Consider the following 23,727-nt stretch of genomic DNA (forward strand, 5'->3'; position numbering starts at 1 on the left):
TCAGCTACCACCGGAGGCATTAAAAAATACATGGTCAGGTGTAGAGGAATGAAGGCAGTGGGTTGGTTAGCATTGATAATATGCAGCTGGGGCCTTGCCTCGAAGGCAGCGGGTTGATAGACATGGACGATGTGCAGCTGTAGCTCGTTCCTGCTAAATAGTTAAATAGGCCTGAGGATTACAGGAGAGGTTGGCTGGAAGAAGAGCAGTGTGGTCTGATCTCTGGAGGAAGGAGAAACAGCATGGACAGTAAAATCTGAGTGAAGGTGAAAGTTTTGTTGCAGCCTACTAGTTTGTTTGCACTGCAACACTTGGTGCCCTGTGTGAGGCTAGCTGGGTTGGACTCTGGCTATGACAACTGGTGCCCAATGTAGCAGAGACAAATGAGAGAGCCTGCGACCCATAATAGCCACCGTGAGAGGCGTCATTGATGCTGATTATATGGGTCAGATTCAAGCAATGACGTGAACCCCTACCCTGTGTCAATTCCTGAAAGTAGCTGGATTGCACAATTATTTCCTTTCTGGGTGCAAGTTAATTATGTCCCTGACAAAGTCCAGGGCAAAGAAGGCTTTTGTTTAACAGGAACACCACAAGTTTTCTGCACTCAGAGTGTACAAAATGCTTGACCAACTCTAACCTGTAAAATCACCTTTGCCAAAGGGACTCCTGCAATATGGGTGACCAGATTGATTGACATGGGAGCTGATGTAACTATTATATCTGCCTTCATTTGGCCTCACTCTTGGTCTGTCTGTTCAGCAGGTTCTCTGTCAGTGGGAGTGGTTGGTGTGACAGATGTCCAAAGTTTGTATATGGTGCAAGTTTGAAACCCTGAGAGCCAGGCAGCAGCAGCAACCTGTCCCTATGTGCTTATGTCCCTTGAATTTGCAGGGATGGGATGTTTTGGGACAATGGGGAGTTATCATTGGTACCCAGAAGGATTTTTAATAGGGGCTACTGTGATGGATGGCATACAAAGACCTACTCTGCCTTTGACTTGGAAGACAGATACCCCTGTTTGGGTGGAACAGTGGCCCCTTCCTGAGGAAAAATGTGTAGCTCTCCAACAATTAGTCAAAGAACAATTAGCACAAGGATGCCTAGAACCTTCCCATAGTCCTTGGAATACTCCTGTGTTTGTGATAAAAAAGAAATCAGGCAAATGGCATTTGTTACAAGATTTAAGGAAAGTAAATGATGGATGGGAGGGAGGCAATGGGAGCCCTGCAATCGGGCATGTCTTCCCCGATGATGTTCCTGCTAAACTGGAACATTTTGGTAATTGATTTAAAAGATTGTTTTTTCAGTATTCCTTAACATGTGGCTGATAAATGTAAATTTGCTTTTTCAATACCTAGCAGAAACTATATGACTCCTTGTAAGCGATACCAATGGACAGTGTTGCCACAGAGTATGAAAAACAGTCCTACTATATGTCAATGGTATGTAGCAAAGGCATTGTCACCTGTACAAAAACAATTTCCACACGTGTATTGTTATCATTATATGGATGATTGTAAAGGAATGAAGCTGGGTTAGTTAATATTAGATAATATACAGCTGTGGGCTGGCTTCAGGGTTGGCTGATGTGGTTAAGGTGCAGCTGCAGCTGGTTCCTGCTAAGTAGTTAAATAGCTCTAAGGGGTATGGAAGAGGAGCAGCCAATGAAGAGAGATCAGGAAGAAGAGAAGGGAGGAGAGATAAGGCGAAGGCAGCAGAGGCAAGAAGCAGAGGGACTGGCCTGAAGAGTGTGAAGAAACAGCATGAATAGTAGATGGACCTTTGAGACCTTGTAGGGGATTGGTGGTCCTGCCGAGGCAAGGCATGCTAACTACTTATTGAAGTTAACCTGCTATGGAGTGGTAAAAGCCTTGTTGCAGCTGGCTGGTTTGGAGAGTGCTGCAACAGGTGATATTCTTGTATCAGCTGCAAATAAGGCTGAATTTCAACAAGTGTATCCGGTTTTACAGCAGTTGTTGGCCACCTTTGGGCTGTGTATAGCACCAGAAAAGATTCAACAAGGGCCCTACAATGGATGATAAATGCAGCCTGTTTGGTTAAAAAGAAAAAGGGGGAATTGTAGAGGTATGAAGGCAGTGGGTTGATTAGCATTGATAATATGCAGCTGTAGCTTTGCCTTGAAGGCAGTGGGTTGGTTGACATGGTGTGCAGCTGTAGCTCGTTCCTGCTAAGTAGTTAAATAGCCCTGAGGATTGTGGGAGAGGTTGGTTGGTTGGAGGAGGAGCAGTGTGGTCTGACTCTGGAGGAAGAAGAAACAGCATGGACAGTAAAATCTGACGGTGAAAACTTTGTTACAGCCTACTAGTTCATTTGTGCTGCAACAGTCAGGATTCAGTTGAGTTAACCTACCTGGAGAATGTTCTTACTCTTCACTGAAAATGTGAGGGTTCGGATAGTCGTTTTAGAGTTTGTGTTGAAGGCAGAAAGCCAGATATCAAAGAAAAGGGCAAAGCTCACTAGTTTAAACAAACAAAGAAGTTATCTCTTGTTATTGTGTATGTTATGTTTAGGGAAACAGGAATACCTTTTTCTGTAAAAAAAAAAAAAAAAAAAAAAAAAAATCACAATGAAATTATAACTTAATAGTATTGGTTTGAGAGAAGACAGAAAAATCTGAGGAAAGGTCAAGAATTTTCTTAATATTTTCAGTGTATAAGCAGTTCCTGGAGGAGTACCAGAAGCCAGAAGTGCTTTGGTAAAGCAGACTCACATAGCCAGTAACGTTTTTCATTCTGTGCTTCAAGAATTGCCCGATGCAGATGTTTCAAATAAACAAAACCTTACATCCACACATCAGTTAATGAAAGCTATGTAAAAAGGGAAGGAGAACAGGTGAAGGACAGATGTGATTCCAATCACACTTCAGTAACAGTAGCTGTTTCCTGCTGTTGCCAAGGTGCACCACAGGTATATAAGGGTAAGTGCTGCAACTGGCTGAAATGCTTAATGCAGCTTGAAAGTTCCACAGACAAATACAACAGAACTATTTCTAATCTATGCCATTAGTGTAAACTGCAGCTTTTGTCAATTTGGGGACAAAACTCTTCATTTTTACTTTACTTTCATTCAAAGCTGTCCCAGATGTGCCTGGGGGCTGTGGAAAACTAAGAAAATTTTATCTCTGCATATGCTATTGAGACTGGGAAAGACAAGTAATTATGTGAATTCTCTTCTTCCCTGAAAAATATCAATGTGATATTGCCTATTTCTGGTAATAAGCAAGTAAGAATAGCCTTGTACTGCACTAATAGACCCAGTTAATATCAGTACACCAGATCAATACAAAAGCAGTGCTTAGATACTGAAGATTAGTTTCAGGGTACATGCATGTACTGCCCACAAATGAGAAAACCCTAATTCTTTCAAGCTCATTTTTCTTAGCAACACTCAGCATGTTCTTCTCTTGCCTTAGGCCTCCCTAAATGATGCAGAACCATCTGATATCCCCTTTCCCTTCTGGTTCACTTCTGGTATGAGGAAGACAGGCAAAGTAACTTACGGCATTTTCCAAAGCTTTTCCTGTTTGGCTAAGATGGAGGATAGCATTAACGCCACTGTGTAGTTTCTCACCTGAATAAAACAACCTGTGAAAAGCTATAGGCCATTACCATTAAAAACTGCTTCTGAAGTGCAATTTGCATGGACAAAAAATACAATACATATCAGTGAGAGTGGGGTAGGAATTTAGACCAGAATAGTAAGTGGAATAAGAAGTAATGGAATAGGTAGTGGTGGAATGGAAGTAACAGAATTTAGACTGGAATAGGAAGATAAATAGAAGATTTCAAATCAACTGAGCTGGCCAAAGTGAGATTGTAACTGCTATACTGTATGTAAACACTGCTATGCTAGGTTTTCAATAACAGCTAGCAGCAAACAGCTGAGGAAGAGTACAAAATTCGTACATATAGCATGTATTCTGACTCATATCTCCACCTCCTAGCAAACCTAAACCAAACGTTGTACCAAGACCACTGTATTCAATGGCAACGTATAGACCTGTCCTCCAACACATGCCACCCCACCTAGCTACTGATGCTCCATGTGAGGCAAACCAAATGAGGCTGGCTAAGTGTGGGTGTCCACGTGGCAAGTTACACCTGAGCCAGTACAGTCAGTGCACAGAAGTCCACCTCCACTAGAAACCACACCTACATTTAGTCACATGAATTAACTTTCAAGGTTCCCTATAAAATTAATGGAAAGAGATCTATTTGGTACATATCCTTACAATTAGTTGGCACATTTTTAGTCTGAATTGTACAGGAACTTTAGATAGAGATTAAATGGGAATAATCTAACAAAAGGACATTTCATTATGTACACAATACAAACTGACCTCTTTTTTATCTTTTTCACCACTGCCTGGTCAGATTTATGCTGAGAAATTAAACCCAGCTCTCTGATACAGTATTAAAGAAATCAAATTATTGTGAGCAGTGTGACACTGTGGTATTATTTTTAAACAACACAAAAATACAAAGGAAACAGATAAGCAACAAAATTTAGTGTTTACTTTTAAGAGTATGTATTACTGGTTTTGTAGCAGCAATATATCTGCAATATTTGAATACAAAACCAAAATAAAACATAAAACATTTTTGTATGTATTTAAAAAGCACAGAATTCAGAATACTATATACTTTTTATGTAGGCTCAAGGTAACTTTTAGCATGTTTAAAAGCAAAATCTTCCACAGCACTATGTAAAAAAGAAATACTATGACAATAATAAAAAGTGTCTGGTACATGTCAGGATACATACAAATTTCACAGCCAAGTCAAAAATTAGAAACCAATACACAGTTCCACAAGAACAGAGACGCAGTGCTGCGGGATGATCGTCTTTTCTTAAGTGGTAAAACCGGGGGGAGAGGAGGAAGAGACCGGCCGCCCCTCGTAGCCGCCCGCTCTTTCAGCGCCCGCCCGCCCCCCTCAGCGCCCGCCCGCTCGCCCCTCGCAGCTGCCCGCTCTCTCAGCGCCCGCCCGCTCTCCTCAGCGCCCTCCCGCTCTCTCAGCGTCCGCCCGCTTTCTCAGCGCCCGCCCGCTCTCCTCAGCGCCCGCCCGCTCTCTCAGCGCCCTCCCGCTCTCCTCAGAGCCCTCCCGCTCTCTCAGCGCCCTCCCGCTCTCCTCAGCGCCCTCCCGCTCCCTCAGCGCCCGCCCGCTCTCTCAGCGCCCGCCCGCTCTCCTCAGCGCCCGCCCGCTCTCTCAGCGCCCGCCCGCTCTCCTCAGCGCCCGCCCGCTCTCTCAGCGCCCGCCCGCTCTCCTCAGAGCCCTCCCGCTCTCTCAGCGCCCGCCTGCTCTCCTCAGAGCCCGCTCGCTCTCCTCAGCGCCCGCACCTCAGCCCGGCCTCCCGCGCCGTCTGTAACAGCTAGAAAGGGCGTCACTGACAGAAATCACCACAAGGCTACATCGGATGGGGAGTGAACCTGAAAAAGGGGTCTCCTTCCCGGAGGATACGCCTATTCATTTAGTACAACAAAACAGCTTTTAATGAAGCAAAGCTAAAATAAATGATACTTGATGGCTGCTGCGCTTTTGTTTAGTTCGTGTGGTGTCACGAAATGCAGGTCGCCCAGGCCTCACAGAGCTCTGGCTGGGCATCCAGCGCTGCCTGTACCTGTGCACTCAGGCAGCAGCAGGGCCATGGGGGCTTCTGGCAATTAAGAAATTAATAATGTAGGGTATCAAAAAGTTACCGAGCAATTTAAAGTTCTTATTGTTACTGCAGCTTCAGGCTTTAATTGCAATGACCGATGATCAAAGCACGACTGTATGTTGCTTCTAATGCAAATACTACCACTTTTCAGCCAGGCAACAGGCAGTGTATTAATACTGCATACAAACCAGAAGTGGTCTTCTCAGATGGGGGAAAGGGGAATATACTTCTCATCCTGTGAGAAAAAGGAGGGTTTTTTTCAATATATAGAACCCGAATAAATACATAAAACCCCAGAGAGAATTCTGTTTTAAGATGTGGAGGAAAGGGAGGGTGCTAAGCGCACAAGGGAATTTCTGTCATGGGAAATTCTCTGATTGAAACCAACCTGCTTAAATGAAATATAAATTCAAGGTGAAGCTTAAGATGCAACAATATAGTGCAATGAATTTATTAACTGAAAATTTAAATAGCACTCCTTGACATGCACATGTCATTTTCATTAAGACTGCTCAGTTCCAGCGAGAGAGAAATCGTCCCTGAATAAACAAGCAGAAACCCCATTCCTGTCATAATGTCCATAATAAAACAGAGTAGCATTTACACAATAAATTGGGTAAAGCAAGAGCAAATAAGAGTAGCTAATGATTTTAAAATAAAAAAAATATGTAACCTTTGCAACTGCGTGTTTATCTATTCTGTCATCCTTATACCGTATCTTGGCTAAGACACAAATCATACAACCAGGCTAAAAAATTAATGTGATGACTCACTTTAAAAATGGTAGTTGCCAGACATCTTGTAAAAACCCATGGACTAGGTATTCATATTTCATAATTAATACAACAAAGAGCGTAATCCTGAGCAGATTACTAGACTAGACTATAATACAAGTATTGAACTTGTATATAAACTGTTATTTAAATACTGATTGTTGCATGGTCAGGTACTTGCAGGTTAGGAAGTGCCATAACTAAGTTTGCACATACCAGTTCCTGCATCTTTGTGCTTTACATGCCTTAAGATCTCATGGAAAAAAATGATAATTTATCATGTACCTGAAACATCTTCACTTTACACAATGGGAATCCCCAAACAAGTAGCTATCGATAATTTCATTCAAATTGTTGATATACTTTAGACAACTTTCAAATCATGTTTTGGAAATGGATTATTATTTCCTTATGGCTTTTTCCTCTTTCTTTACAACACAGGTCACCACTGTGAGTACTTTATAAACATCAATTCATGCATTTTCAGGGACACTTGGTATAATGGATGAGGTGATGGTGTAATTTTATACAGGAGTATAAAGAGAGCAAAGTCAGTAGTGTCAACCTATTTGGAAAGACCAAGGTGAGCTTTGATTTTTCCGGTGTTAGCACTTCGTGTGTTCTGATCAGGGATCCCACTGACTTCACCTACACGTACGAGTGGCAAATCCCACTGCACATTGTGACATTTCCAAATTGTACCTTCCACCACTTTTCTGTATTTTATTGGAGTAACTGGGACAGGATAATACAGGAAGACAGAAATTCAATCGTATTTGGGGATTGTGCAGCTGCCTGAATCCTTTCTTTTTGTGAGGCATTTTTCTGCCTCATTCACTGCACATTCAGTTTGCATATTCTGAAAACAAATTATGTGGGAAAATCAGAGACAACTTAATTCACCGAGGATCATGTTTCATACACTGAAGGAAGCAGTGATCATATAAAAAAAGTACTAAGTGACCACTATTGAAGGCCCATACATCATCATGCTTAAAAAAGTTCTCCAAATGAAGATTGCACACATAGCACTTTCCAGAATAAAAAACTTGCAACTTTATCATGCCTTTAAAATTGGGCCTTCTGTGCTGCTTTTTGGTTTGGGTTGGGCTGGGGGTGGGTTTTGGGTTTGGGTTTTTTTTTTGCTTTAATAGGAATATAACTTCTTAAACATTTAAAAAAATATAGGAAGATGCATACATACCTTTTCTGCCCTGCCTCTTCAGAAAGTTCATCATGTGGAAATACATTTACCCCACACAGGGTCTGAACAATACTGGACCATTCAGACTGGCAGCACAGACAACTGCCCAGTAACTTCTACACAGAGAACTCAGAAGAGAGGTCACAGATCTTTTCATTGTTTCTAAAGCTATTTGATGATGGCAGATGCACACATTGGCTCCAGGGATTAACTCCAGGCTCTCAGAGGTGTCTTCTTCTTCCTCAGCCATTCTACTTTTGTTTTCTCCTCCTAATCAAGTTCTCTTTGTCTTCTTCAATATGCTGCTGCCCAGGAGACTTGTATTCTAGTCAGACTGCATCTGTAGTTCTCCACGTTAGTGGTTGAACAAGGAAAGCCTCAGACGTTATCCACAGTCTTAGTTTTAGCACTACAATAACTTTCAGTACCATAACAGAAATTTTAGATGTTCTGCTGAGCTCTGGAGTCCTCAGACTAAGGTACCTCTTTGTTAGCTAGCAGGGAGACAGGGCTATAGCAACAGCTGTAAGGGTCCGATGACCACACTACCTACAAGATGCAGCAGAATAAAAGTCTAATTAATATATAGGAGCTGTGTGGCAATGGAGGACTCTACATATAGCTACAATCTTTCTGAAAATTATAAACCATACCATTTGCATGTAGAAGTAAAAACAATGAAATTGACTAGTTTATAGGTAAGATAGATCTATTAGTATTTACTGAACAGATGGGAATTGTTTTTCCAGGGCTTATTTGGCCAAAATTTGATGGCAGTCATAAAAATAGCAAATTCACATCACTAGTATCAGAGAGCTTCTGCTGCCAAATTCCAAGTCCCTGCTCCAAAATGTGACAATACTAGACATAATAGTTCTAAAATCTCAGTACCAGGGAAACTAAATGTGAGAAACATGACCCTTCCCTAAGGGCTCCCAAGATGATCCTGGGAACTCTAAGCGACCAAGACTGACCTCCATATTGGGAAAATTAATGGTAAAAACTATTGGTAGAAACTATTACAGATGCAATACTGAAGGACAGGTGGGTAAATATGGTATACTTAGGGAGGAGTGACCATCACTTCTGTAAGTGTAAAATAATGCACATTGGGAAAACAAAATGCAATTGCATATATATAAAAATGGATTCTAAGTTGCTATTAATTCCTCCTCCCTCTCCGGAAATTTTGATGCTATTGTGGTTAGTTCTTCAAAGAGAACAAACTCTTAGTTAGTATTAATGTTAAAAATTATTGTAATATGAAAATAAAAATAAGCAATGATAATAAGCGAAGAAAACTAAAATTCAGAAGAGAACAACATTGTCCTGCTGTATGCATAGATGGTATGGCCACATCTTGACTACCTAAGAAAGAATAAATTAGTGGAAGAGGTGACAGAGAAAGGTGACAAAGATAACAAGAGGAATTGAACTGCTTCACTTCAAGCCAAGAACTTGCTTGTAGTTTCTCCCAAAATACAACAGAATCCTTCTTCCCTGACAGATACAATAAAGGTATAGAATTAGGAGTTGGAGTTGGAATGTGTGTTGGAAATTATTATTTGTCATTTCTAAAATGAAAGAAACAGAGCACTAAGTTAGAAAATCAGTCATTTACAAATTAAGTCAAACTGGAAATAATTTGTATTACAGAAACTAAAAATATCAATGGCTTTAGAAACTATTGCATAAATTTGTGGAGTGTATATCCATTGGTAGCTAATGAGCACTGTGAAACCAGATGCGAAAACAAGCTCCAGAAATACCAGACTCACAACCTGTCAGAAGATAAGCATGTATACCAATGCAAGGGCCACTCTATGCTTGACCTGTTTCCTATATTCCTCCCAGGTATCTGCTGTCGTTAGCAGCAGCAGCCTGACATTTCATTTCACTCTCTGGCTCTTCTCACTTTCTTACGTTACTAAGAGATAGTAACACAGCAAGCCTATGCCAGATAAACAAGCAAAAACATTCACTGATCTGCATGCGGCCCAGATTCCTATGCTTTTTTCAGTTTCCAATAACTCCATAATTGTTATGTTTTCACCCTGAAGAAAATATTTCACTGATACCGTGAAAACTGTCCTTTTCCCAATCACCCAGAACTACTGGTTTATGGAGGTGCCTTATTTTCCAACATGTGTTTAAATTCTAATTTATTATTCTGTTATTTAAAATTATAATTAGTTGAAAATGTAATATTAGCTTTGACAGAAAATACATTGTATTTCTTAAAGTAATGCAACTAGGCTTCTTACTGATTTCTCCATTTCCACAAATGGGATGAAGTGCATATGGGAAAACATCCATTTTATGCAAACCCTTTGGTAGCTCAGGATATGATCTCAACAAGGCAAATGAACTGTTAATGTGGTGATGGAGCCAGAAAAAAGATATCCCCCGAAACTGATCGCACTTTGTTAAAAAAGTACAGTTTAAGTAATAAAAACTTAAAATTCTGAAAGTAGGGTCATGGCAGAAGCCAAGTCTCCACTGTACAACTTTCTCGTGCATTAATTTTTTTAAAAGATTTTCTTCAGTGGGAGTATTAATATGATGTCTCTCTGTTTTAATGGAATTTGTAAGGCTTGAATATATTTACATACACGCATATCACTCTAGGAGCTCACAAAACTCTGATTGTTTTGTGAATTTGAATTATGCATACAAAAACAGACTGACATAAATACAGTTTTTCCCTCTGCCAAATATGATTGAAACTGGCCAGCAGGTTCAAAAAATTATTTAGAGACAGACTGCAATACGTGACTGTAAAAACTTGATTTCCCCATGAGAATTTTAATGAGAAGAGCTGTAGAGAAGGAAAGGAGTTCTGGACCCTACTGAATGAAAAGACAGTATTAATTGAGTAAAGAGAAAGGCCACAGAAGTATTTAAAGAAACTATTCACTCCAAGTGCTATCTCAAAATGGCATTATTCTGAATGGGAAGGAACTTTTGCTGAAATAAAACATTTCTGAAATTCAGAAGTAGCAAATACTGTTGCTCATTCAGCAAGCAACATGTACAACTATGAATCAATGATTTGAAGTATATATCAGATGCTGTCCAAATATCAGTCAACTTCAAGACAGAAGGCCTTTGTAAGCACAGGCATATAAGAAAGCTTAGAAAAGAATAATCTTGCATTTAGTAATGATACTTCAACACATTTATGTACTGCAATAAAACTATTAAGTTTGACTTTGATCTTCTTGATAAGTGTATCAGAAAATAGTGAGGTCCTTCATGTCTGTACTGGTCTGGATGACAGCAAAGGAGCTGACAAACTGGTATTTTTTTCTGAATATTAAAGATTTTTTCTTTTAAATTGTATCATCAGAGAAAAAAAGTATATTCTTAGCAATTATACATCCAAGTGTATCAACAAAGTCAGTGTATCAATGAGAAAATAGGCATCAACAGTGTATTGGAATGTAGGATTGTGCCAATTTGATCTGCAGGACCCTAGATTTTCCTAATTATTCACTGAACAGATTGCTGCAAAGAATGTGAACTAAAAAAAGTGTTGACTTAAGGTATGAAAATTGTAAACCATTAGCATGCTGTATAAAACTCATGAAGTACTTTTAGTTTAAATACAATTAATCTTTCATTAATTACATAAGTATATAATTTATGTATTACTAGGATCTTATATACTTACGCAAAGGGATCCACCTAAAATCTAAGGCAAGTACACAGAATAGAAGTGTTAATGAACTATCAAGCATTATTAATCTGAAGTGTTAGGAAGGGGGAACAATTCAGTTTATAGGCAAATTCACAAGTCACTAGAGCTCCAATAGTAAAACTATACCCAAACCAATCATGTTTTCTAGAATATTTAATCTTATCTAATGCCTCCAAAGAAGTATTAACAGGTTTAGTATTGGTGGTAAGGCCCATAAAAAAAGAATATTCCTAAGATTTTCAACTCTTTGAGTAGTAACACTTCACTGAAAAAAGCAAACTCCGAAGTATCTGATGCTTCTTCCATTTTTTGTTTAATCCCAGGGGAATTCTTGCAAGAAAACTTAAATATGTTCATTCCTTTCTTTTCAAGATGTTAAGCTATTAATACTGTAGTAATAAAGTCAAATTGATTTTATGTTGGGTCTATAGTCTCCCAAGCCTATTTGGTGTGTTGTTTGATAAATGAGGAAATTCAATGGAGTGTGAGTAGGTTAACTAGTGATTGATCAAATTATATCCACTAAGTAATGAGAAAAATGTGTAACAGTGGGAAGAAGGATTCTGGCTCAGAAAAGTAAATGAGACTAAACCCAAGTAAACTCAGCTAAGCTGTTTTTTTTTTTCGTTCTGACAGAATCATTTGTAACTATCCCCTCTGACAAATGTCTTGTCTACCTGAAATAAAGGTCTATGCAAAAACTTTATAAAAAGCAGGCACAAAGAGCATGTGGGAGCCCAGCTTTATCTTGTGTAAAATAATTGAGTTCACCTGAGTTGCAAGTTCATAGTGCTTGTGAAATACTTTGTATAAAAGTATTACTGGTCTTACAAAGTACTTGCAAGAAATATGAACTATCTTGGTTCATAGTTCACTTTAATACTTTACAACAAATATGAAGATACACAAATGATGGTGAAACTGCCTCATATTTTTGTGCACAGCTTCATCATTATTTTTTTATGTTTAAATAAAAACTGCTGCATCTCTACTTGCATTAATTCATGTAACTTGTTGGCTAACAGTAGAGGCTAAAGACAGTGCTGATTCTCACGGTACTTCTAACTAAACAGAAGTTATCACTCTACATTAAGTGTTCTGGCATTGGTCCTAGATATCCCATGTGGTAAATACACAAAAGGTACTTCACTGGTTTTTAATAATTTGTTTTCAAATCAAGTAACTATAGTATGGACCTGGGTATCACTGTGCACTTCCACACAGCTACATGGCTACCATTGAAGTTTTCTTTGGCATTCACATTTGAAATAATGCTACTATGTGCTGCTAAATACAGGAGAGTGGACATCAGGGCTCGCATTAGAATCTGAGAGAATGAGAAAGCTCCAGCCCAGTTACAACTCAGTGGTCAATACTTTGGTGCAGGGATTAAAGCAACCACTGTGAAAACAGGGATGGGGAATGGACGTTTCAAAGCTGTTACCCACGATGACTATATGTGGTCCACACATATTGCACCAGGCTATACTTGCACAGGAGATGGGCTGCAGCACTGCTAGCATCTTCAGTAAATGTGCAGTTACTGTGATGTGTGTCAAAAGAGTATAGAAATAACTCTGAAGAGTGTAATTTCACCAGTCAATGTTGGAATTAAAAGATCTGGTATATGATTTCATTACAATCTGAGTCAGGAGTCTTTTTTGGTACTGAAGGCTTGACCACGCTCTCGTGCTCCGGCTATTCTCTCAGTCACTAACTGTCCTAGACACTGAACTGTTCCTCAGCAGCTTAGTTAGTATTGGTGCCAAGCCAGTACTGCATGGATGGACAAGAACCTAAAACAGGAAAAAAGAAATTGGCAAAAGGTGGGACATAATCCAAAGCCAGAGTTCTTGTTCTTCAGCCACAGGGTACTTTTGTTATGGCTAGCTGCCAAAAAAGACTGGAAAATTAGTGTATGTTTAATAATTTCCTCAAGGGATTTTTATGGTGTGAAACCTATTAATTATACCAAGTATGCATTTGGGCCAGAAAATACTATATTTCAGGTTAGAAGACATACTCAGCAATCGCAAGTTTCATTGTTATTTTGGGTTAGTAAGACATGATATAATTACAATAAAGTAGATATTATTTTTGTAATTTTTTACAAGATATTAAAAATAATTTGTACAGATACTACTCAACTATCTAGATACAGTCATTGACAATGTGAAACCACGTGAAGAACTGAATAATGACTTTAAAGCTATTAGGCAACAAAACAGTCTAAAACATACGTAATGCCTTGCTTATCATTTAAAAAGAATTGAGTTAAATAGAAAGGTTACTTGAGATACTCTTTGGCAAAAATTCTCCAGGTAGATGCTTGAGATTGTTTTGTATGTTTGCACATGCCTACAGACATGGAAGAATTTTTAGTTTATTTTTCCCAGAGCTATTGATTTAAAGAATCTATAGCAGAATGGACAGGAACTTAGTGTGGAATCCATTTTCAGGGCTATTTTTCAATTTCCTGTGATCAGATGACCAAGATTTAGTTGAAGACTTTTTAAACCGAAGTAAACCGCAAAAACTAGTACTGCAAAATACCTTTTATTTTTATTTTTGTCTTGGTATTTTGGAAGATGCTGTTCTTGGGCCTTTCCTTAGATTGCCAGCACTGTTCCTTGCCTCTTTATCTGAGTTACACAAAAAGCTTTATAAGGCCGATTTTTGTGTTTATTTTGAATTTCCATTAAACCTAGTAGTCACAAAGAAAATTTTGTCCCTTAGATAAACTGATTTTACTTCAAGTTTTGGTGCAGCTGTGAAAAAACAGGACTTAAAAGAATTATAAGACTTGGCCTTTTAAACAATGAACTTGGAGGAAACCTACAACACGGAAAAAATAGATGTTTCAAACTAAAGACATTAAGATTCAGTTCTTTCTGAGCTGATCTCAGAGCGATGGAGGTTATGACCGCTAAGGCCCGATTCAGACAAAGCTGGAGTAGCTTCAGGGCTGCTCTAGCTGTTTGACAAAGGTTGCTATTATGCTGTTGTGCCATCTAGGGATCACGAGAGTGCAATACCCAGGGGCATGCTCCAACAAATTCAGGGCCTGGAAAATCATGGGTTTAGTTTGTGTGAGCCTCAAATACTTTTATTTCAAGGATTACTGTAGGCAATAGTCACATCTGCTTTTCATCCTCCTACCCTTGCATTACACAAATGAGGAGATGGGATCAAGACTGGCCAAAAAATATGTTGTCAGTTTAGGGAATGTCATTAGTTACTGTTTGGGAGCTGCAATCTCCGTATTCAAGAACTAATGAGAATCCTTCAGAGTCAGACTGAAATAGACCACTACCATTTATTTCCCCCTCCATAAGTTGAAGCTCTGAATGTAACATTATCCTACACTTCAGGTCTGCTGATCTGCCAAATACGGCTTTAAAATTCTAGTAGGCTCTAAGTCTTATCTTCTCAACAGATGAAAAAATGGTACAGGCATAGTGTTGCAAGTGGTAAGAAACAGAAAACTCTTATGGGGAAAGCACAGAAGACATGCATTCCCTGTGGAATGGGGAGAAAAAGAGCAATGAAGCTCATGTCAGGGAAAGTAGAGTCATACAAATGATCAAAAGAATGGCAAAGCTTTATACAAGAGCATGCAGGGCACACAACAGCCCTGAGAAGGACTGTGAACATCAAGAGAATCTGGCTGGCAACAGAAGGCTGTTAGGCACTGTTTGAGAGATAAGGGACATATGCATCATCTGATGGACAGCAAATGGAGGAATAAGTACCAAATAGCCTGGGTACCTTTGCCATGGGAAAAGGTCTGGAAGATTCCTGGGATAAATAAATATGGAACTCAGCTGAGGACTGGAGAGGTGTAATCAGTCCTCTGCATGTGCACTGAGCACACTGGTGCAGGCCAGCTTAAAGTAGCTTTTCCAGGCTAGAGTCAGGAATAGAGACAGGATCACAGTAAAGGTAGTCCAGGATTAAAAACCAGTGGATGAACTAGTTTAAAGAATAAGATAAAAATGTGGTCTATGGCAAGACAAAAGGTCAGGAAGGAAAGGAGTCCCTAGTACAGAATACAGCAGTGGAGCATGACATAAAATCATAGAATAGCCCAGGTTGGAAGGGGTGTCAGAAGATCATCTGGTCCAACCTTTCATGAGAAAAGGAGCCTAAATGAGATTATCTACAGTGATGGGGACTCTACCACATTCCTGGAGAGGTCATGGGACTCTACCACATCCCTGGAGAGGTCGTTCCAGTGAATGATTGTTCTCACTGTAAATGAAACCTCTTCTGGTACAACTGTACCCATTTCCCCTTGTCTCCTCCATGTGGCTCCTTTCGAAGTGAGAGCTTCCACCTTCTTTGTAGCCACCCTTTAAAAACTGGAATACTGTGATGCAGTCCCCCTGAGCCTTCTCTTCTCTAAGGAGAAAGTATCAGACTCCTCTTTCCTCATAGGACGTGTTCTCCAGCCCTTTGATCATCTTTGTGGCCGTCCTTTCGACCATCTCCAATCTGTACACAAGTTTCTTGAATTGGAGTGACCAGAACTGGACACGGTACTCCAGGTGCAGCCTGACAAGTGCTGAGTGGGATGATCACCTCTCTGTCTCTGCCAGTAATGTCCCTGTGAATACAGCCCAGGATCCAATTTGCCTTTCTTGCTGCAGTGGCACACAGCTGACTCATGTCAGGTCAGAATAAACAGACCTGTCAAGCAGCAGAAATAAAAATTTAGGAGTATATCATAGCCCAGAAATACATTGAACAGTGAAGGACAGCTATTGCCTAATGCTAACTTGGGGGAAATGCTAAATCACTGGTCAGTTCCTTATTGATAGGGTTTGCTAGACCCTCCGTCACTGAAGAGACAGACTGCAGGTAGAGTACACATTTTGCCTGGCCAGAACAGTAGTCAGCTGCACGACCTTCTCATGGTACACATTCCAGTGTATGCTCAGGTCTCATCTATAAAAGATTCACTTGCAGTGAAGACCTACTTACATTTATGTTTCAATATTTTAGTTCAAGAGTTGAATGACAAAAATAGGAATGTTTTCAATACAAGGAGCTTCAGTTCCTAATGAATATGTACTAGAATAGACACCTTTGCTGGCAGTCAATATCTTGTCATTTGTTCCCCTTTAAAAATCTAGTCATAAAGCAGCAAATATAGCTGCAAAAAACTTCTAAATTATGAATGGTTGAGACTAATATATAATTTTTCAAACTGAACATCCTGGCTTATCCAGGTTTCAATAGCATTCAATCGCAACTAATTAGGCCATTTTCAGAGATCATGTATTCTTAAAAAATACATATGTTGATTCTCAAATATTTATCATGTATAAGTTAAATAATTTTAGGGAAAGTTGAATAAGAAGAAATGTTAGTGGCTCTTTATAAGGTAAAAGGTAAAGTTCTATCATCACAAAAAAAATTCATACTAGTTTTAAAAATTAAGAGGAACCTGAGATGCACCAAATAGCTATGAAAATAAAGCTTATATTAATAAACTGTTAAGTTCTCCTTTCTCACATTTGTGGACTGATAGCATGCCTCTTTTAAGTTGGCTTGAGTGGGTAAGGCAAAACTAAAGGCTTTTTTCTGCCTTATACCAGATTGTGAAGCACGTTTCTGTAAGGTTTAATGATCAATGTTACAAGTATAGCTCATCACTTGCAGATGTGCCATTTACAAACCACTGAGGAACACTTAGATTTTGGATGCTGCACATATGCTTCATCTTTGCTCAGACCAAAAGGGTTCTGGCAATGCTTCTTGGATATTTACTGTGTAAATAAGATATTGTGATCTAGCTGGCAGTACATGTACTAGATCTAGCTTATAGAGTGTTTCCTTTTGGTCTGGTATTTTTTCTTTGCAGAAACTACAGAGTATTTTTTTGGATAGAAGAGAAAGACTCTTCTAAGCCCCTAGCTAAGAGATGCTCTTATGATTAGGTCCCTATGAGTGGAAGCAGCTGGGCAAGGGGCACATTTTGTACTGCCCATGAGCAGCACAAGAGTTAATGTATTAGTGCAGTACACATAGGGAGGGCAAAACTGGGACCAGCATAACATAAGATACACAAGCCATTACGTAAAAAGGCTGCATCCCTGCAACATGGTACGTCTACTATTATAGACTTTTTCTTGCTGATTGGTTACATTTATAATCAACAAGCTAGTTAAGTTTGGTCAGCTTAATTTTCAGAGCTTCTTCTAACATTAATGAAAAGACTAATAGCAAACACATTATTTGAACTTAAAAATAGGGAAACTGCCAATAAATATATACTATAAGTCAGAATGTCCAGCAAATCGACAGGGATGTGAAAAAGCAAAGACTATTTCATCAGGAATATTAGGGATACAAGAAGGAATTTAAGAAAAATTAGGCAAAAAATAGGTCATAAATATTGTATTTGTCCCTGAGTGGTTTGAAATATTACACTGATAATAAGTCTGTAATAAGCAGAAGAGCAGGTGTGTCAAATAGGCAATTTCATATTTGAGAATACAATGGACAACATAATAATGGACATACATGATGTCCTTTGGTTTCCAACAGCAATTAATAATGGTATGAAAAAGCAGCCACTGTATTCTGATATCTTAAAATAATTAATGCCTTATCATTCGTATCCTGGAATTTCAGATGAGCTGACCAATTAAGGCATTGAGCTTGCTGACCAGAGTTTATGCTGTCTGATTCTAGTTACTCAGCAAAAGGTACCCAAATTTAAATAGTATTATCTATAAATAGGCTAAACTTAATAAGAAACAAGGAGAAGAAATTAAAGCTTTTACACCTGAGTTCATAGTCTTGCTGAATCTGGAACTGTAGAGGACTTTGGTTCAGTCATCTCAGACCTACATATCCTCAGAGCTGTTTGCAGCTGTAGGCTTTTCTTAAATTCCCCTCGATATGCTCTTCCTATGCTCATCAAGCTTTTGCTGACTAAACTGGCTTCCATTCCGTATGTCATCAGCATTAGAACACTGCAAAAAAGAAAACTGACTTGTGACAGCATTGCCTTTGCCATACAGATGGTGCATTTGTTTGCAGCAGCAGTAAAAGTGAACACCATGAGTGACTGAAAGGTTCTGAGATGTTTTCAACAGTGGCCCTTTATTCTGAATGACAAATGTGAATTCGGAAAAGAACAGATAAAATCTGCTGAACACATAAACAAGTCAGCAGGCAAGTCAGCGGAACACAGATGGACTGCAGCCATTATTCACCTTATCTGAATCCATGGCATTTCTGCTGAAATTTCCTAGGTATAATAAAACTTACGGCAAGATGCTCTCCAATGGTAGTTCATCTAATAAAATCCATAAGGGATACCCTTAACTGTCAGAAGAAAATCTGAGAAAACAACAGAATGTATTTAATAAAGCAGAAGCATCAATTGCATGTTCCTTTGTTTTGGCACAACAGACTAAACTGTTTAACAGCAGTAGCAACAGGTGTACCTTACCCTCTGGGAACAATGCTCCCACTAGAACCATCATGGATATAAAAGAGGAAGGCAAGCAAGTGAAAAAGGTGCTTTAACAGTTACTTCTGCTTGCAAACATCGCAGTGATTATTATTCAGCATCAATTTTAATACAAAGATAAGGATCCAGTGTTTGGATTCAAAAGCATATAATAACCTTCCACCTGAAATCATCATTTTTCACTGATTCATCATTTTGTGATCATTTTGTGATCATCACATAATCACAAAAAGCTGATGTGATTTTGTTTCAAATATCAGCACATAACAGGAAAAGTATGCAGAACAATCCCAACCAAGCAGTTGCCAAAGTTAAAAGAAAGGCTTCACAGTGAGCTGCTTTTTTTTCCAGCATTTTTTTCTGACTTTGTTCTGAAATCACACCCAGTATTTTCCCACGTCTTCAACCAACTACATATAGACAACTAAAAGACCAGAATTTTTAAAAATACATCTGTGCCAATGTGGTGTAGCTAAAATATTCTTTTAATAAGTATATTACCTTATAGGACTTTTCATATGGACATAAATTTAATTCTGAAAGGATGGCATGTTTTAGTTCCTACAACAATTCAACAGAAGATAATATCGAAAACTCATTGAGATTGTTAATTAATAAAAATATGTAGGTTATGAGTTGACCAACCTGTACAGTAGATCTGAGCAGATACTTTCAAATCATAAAAGGATACAACACAAACAGGGGGGAAAAAGCTATGCTCAGACGTCTGTGGCATATACCTTGGCAACCAACAGCAACAGATGTTTTGGAGGTTTGTTTCTGTTTTTTATTTTCAGAAGACTCCCATGCGTTTTTGTAACTAATTGCTTTTCTACCTATACTGACCTGGCTCTTTGTTTACAATTTTTGCCACTGAATGTCATCCTAAAACCATCTGAACTGTCACTGGCAGAACTTCTGATGTGCAAAGGATGAATGACATACCAACTTATGACAATACTGTAATTGAAATGTATCTGATCTAATCATAAGTATTTGAAGATGAAGTCCCAGTACAAGGAAAAAAATTCAGCAGTGCAGCTTCGGTGTCTGAAACAAAAACTCTGCTTGAAGTAAGATTAATAAGAAAAAAATCCTTCCTCATGCTCACAACACTGTAGAGTTTGAATGAGAGGAAAATAGTGATGAATGGGTTATTGGTAAAAGGCAACTTGCACCAGCTTATTAGGGTGGGCATAAGCAGAGCAGTATGTATATCTGTGTACAGGTGAAAGCAAAATTCCGAGAGCGTTAAGCCCTACTGACAGAATAAGTGAGAAGGTATGACAGAAAATGGGTTAGTGCAAAGGACACACAAATTAATGGGATGGTTTCCTTAATGGATACATTAAGTATGGATACATTAAAGCTTTTACAACTGAGTTCATACTCTTGCTGAATCTGGAACTGTAGAGGACTTTGGGATTACAGGGATACCTGTAACGGTAATGCAGCAAGAAAGCAAATGAAATATTAAGATATAGAAAAAATACCAGAAGGTACCTTCCTTTAGTGTGTGGCAAGTAGTGTGGCTATTGTTGGCACATCGCACCTGTTTCTGATGTCCATGATTCGTGAAGCATGAAGATTGCTGATAAACTGGAGGTGCCCTATGATCACATAATATCCATAACAAAGAGTACCCTTTTGTGAGTTGTATATATTCAAACAAAACCAGAACTTGGACAGAGAGATGGAAAGAAGAGGTTTAATAAGTTACAAAGTCTGTGATTTAAAGTTAAACTTCAAGTGAGTCAAGTAGTTACTGTAACAATTTAGGGAAGATCATGGTGGACTTTTTTATCACTATACATTTCCAGTCTAGACTGGATGCTTTTTAAAAATACCTGACCTGGATCAAACAAGAAAGCTAGGGAGGTCTTGGTCCTCCTTTATAACACAGTCAGACACCAATGATCCATTCTTATGCTATAATTTATGAATTTTCCAAATTACAGCAAGTCAGTTTTTTAGATTCTTCAGGAGCAATTATGCAGCTATGTGAACATTATCTATTGAATAAATATGCAAAATGTATTTGTTGATCTTTCAACTGAAAAACATTCAATGCCACTTTTATGAAAAGAAGACAAATGATCACTTACATACCAGTTCCAAAAGTACTTTGATACCCTTCAACTATTGCTATCTACCTAATGATAGGACTTGCCCTTCCTAAAGACATCAAGAAAAGATTGTCAAAAGATCAGTGTAATTTGTTTATTACAAGTGTATAAACGGAGACCTACTTGGAAAATATGGCAGTACAGTTAAATGTTTATGAGCAAGATAAAGATTAATGAATGTGAAAGATAAAAAATAATAAAAGCAATTCTACTGCAAGCAGAATGTAAAAAGTACTTTCACTAATTTGAGTAAGAAGGTGTTATTTGAATGCTAACAGTTTTTAGCCACTTTTTTGTGTTAGTCTGAATCCCAAAATACAGCTAGTTTGTTTCTTTGCTCCCATACAGATATTCTATTTCCCAGTTTTTAAGTAAAATCTCAAGATGAACATTCACACCAAGCACTGGACAAAGCTTAAAAAAAAAAAAAAAAAAAAAAAAAAACAAACAACACAGAATGGATGGTGATGCTTTTTGGAATTACTCTGAACAATAAGAAATTTGGGGAAATTCGACATCAAGTCAAGTGAGGGTTGTTCTTAAAGCATGAGAACATATTGTTCAGCTTTTCTTGGAACACTTATTCAGATAAAAAAAGCCACAGAGTTAATTTCAATCCCTATCTCAATTCTCAACATTTAGCACTTGATATACACTATTTTCAGTTAAAACCAATAATGAGATCAAACATGAGAGAAAATGACCCTGGCTTGAAATGCTACTATACATCAGCTCATCTACAGAACTAGTAAGCTTTACATTAGAAGAAAAGTTGGGATAGTTCAGTTTAGTTTTGCCTGTAACAAAAGAATCCCGTTCAATTCTTTCACATTTGCCACACCATAAGATTTCCACAGGCTTTCACCAAGGCCTGGCTCATTTGAGGTTATTTCCTTTGCAGTGTGTAGCCCCAACTTAGCTAGCCAACACACTTAAGAGTTTGTCATATTGTTGCTGTAGTAAATACAATCATATGGATGGCATTTCATGCAAAAGAATTACAAAAAATGTGCAAGTATGCACCTGTTACTACTGCAATGCCACTACTAAATGTGGGAAAGAAAGAAAAAAATTGAAAACCTACAGCCACATAAGACAACAAAGAATGTACTGAGACAGGTGTGAGCCTGCAAACCATACCCCTTCTCTAAAGCGTGGTTTGCTATCCTGGGTGTAGTTGTGCCCTAAAACAGAGCTGCCTGGCCATTTCTGCCCCCTCCACCATTTAGATGAGGGCTCTGTCAGACCTGCGCTAGTTGGAGGCAGATAGTGATGAACATTTAATCTATGGGACACTGCAGGGAGACTAAGGCTTCTCAAAAATCAGGTGACAGGAGGAACAACCTTCCCATTGTGCATGGACATTTTGGTCCCAACCCTCCTGCATGCTTATCTACTTGTATTAACAAGTTTGAGGTGACCATTTAACAAGCAGGTGTTCACATAATAAACACTACCATCAGGAGATAACCAACACATATTCCTCAAACTAATGGTTAAGAACAACACTTTTATTCCTATAAAAAGCATGCTACATCTCTTCAGGCCCATATAATTTGAACTACTGTATATCTTTTTTTCTAGGGCTTGTTAACTGCTATCAGGCCTGGTTTATGATTTTTCCCTGTCACTATGCCTTTTGGATCCTTTCATTGTCTCTCCTACATCAGACATAAGCTTTGCAGCTGTATTTTCAATGCTCTCATAGCCTGCTTCCCTTATCTATTTTCTGTCATTATAAAAAAATATTAATGCCAATTTGATTAACTTCTGTAGACATCTGCTCCTTTTTCACACAAATGTCTTTGTGCTATCTTCCATCCTGTCCTTCTTGCTGGAGAAGTTTTCTTTCAACAGCCACAAAGCCAATTAATTTCCTTCATCAAATCCCACCTTATGTCTTCTTCACCATGATGTATACACAGAAACGAGTTAGGCTGATGGTGTGTTGCAAACTGCCTTCCCAGCTGATCGATACAGTCTCATTGTTTCCTTTTCCCCTCATCTGCCTGTAGCCATCTGCTGTCTTTTGTTTTATACTTTTGAGCTCTTCAGGGCAGGAATTATCTTTTTGCCCTATATTCCTATATTTCTATACAGTATATCATTGTGATCATAGTCCAGGATTAAGGCTACTAGATAGCAGTGTAATACAAACAAATACAAATAATCGCAAAATTTGCTCCAAGTTCTTTGCAGGTTTGTTTTTTGGGTTGTTTTTTTTGTTGTTGTTGTTTGTTTGACCTAGAAATAAGAGGTGGTACAGGAAAAAAAATCACCAACTTCACTGTTTTTTCCATTGCCTCTGAAAAAGGTTTAGAATAGCAGTGGATAGGAATATTAATTCAGGTCTTTTAATATAGCACTGGATCAGGCTCAGCAGGTCTGACAGCCTATCTCCATTGTAACTCCTACTAAAGGCAGTAAAAGGACTCTCATGGGAAATGAATCAGGCCCCAGAGCCCATGAAGCAGCGTGCAAGAGGAGCTATCCCTCTGCCTGGCAAGAGTGGTGGCTCAGCTAGAGGACCACATATTAGCAGTTTTATGATCGTCTTTAATTTAAACATGCCATATTTTCCTATTCATTTTAAGATTAATGTCAAGAAAGTTAAAGAGCTGCAATACTATACAAGGTCATAATAAGAGAAAATGCAAGATTATTTCCACAGGAATCATAATTCAGGCAGACTTGTGAACCACAGGTGCAAAAGAATACATATTGTGAAATGTGTACTTCTATGCAAGAGGCCTAAA

At 38.6% G+C, this 23,727-nt stretch overlaps 1 long non-coding RNA gene across 1 annotated transcript in view; it reads right to left on the minus strand.

Annotated features, from left to right (window-relative positions):
- Window positions 1–23,727, minus strand: part of LOC308062609 — a 273,089-nt gene that overhangs the window by 139,223 nt on the left and 110,139 nt on the right. The gene's annotated exons all lie outside the window — the stretch shown is intronic.

The sequence above is a fragment of the Falco punctatus genome (genome assembly GCF_963210335.1).
Source record: "Falco punctatus genome assembly, chromosome: 4".
NCBI classification, from domain to species: Eukaryota; Metazoa; Chordata; class Aves; order Falconiformes; family Falconidae; genus Falco; species Falco punctatus.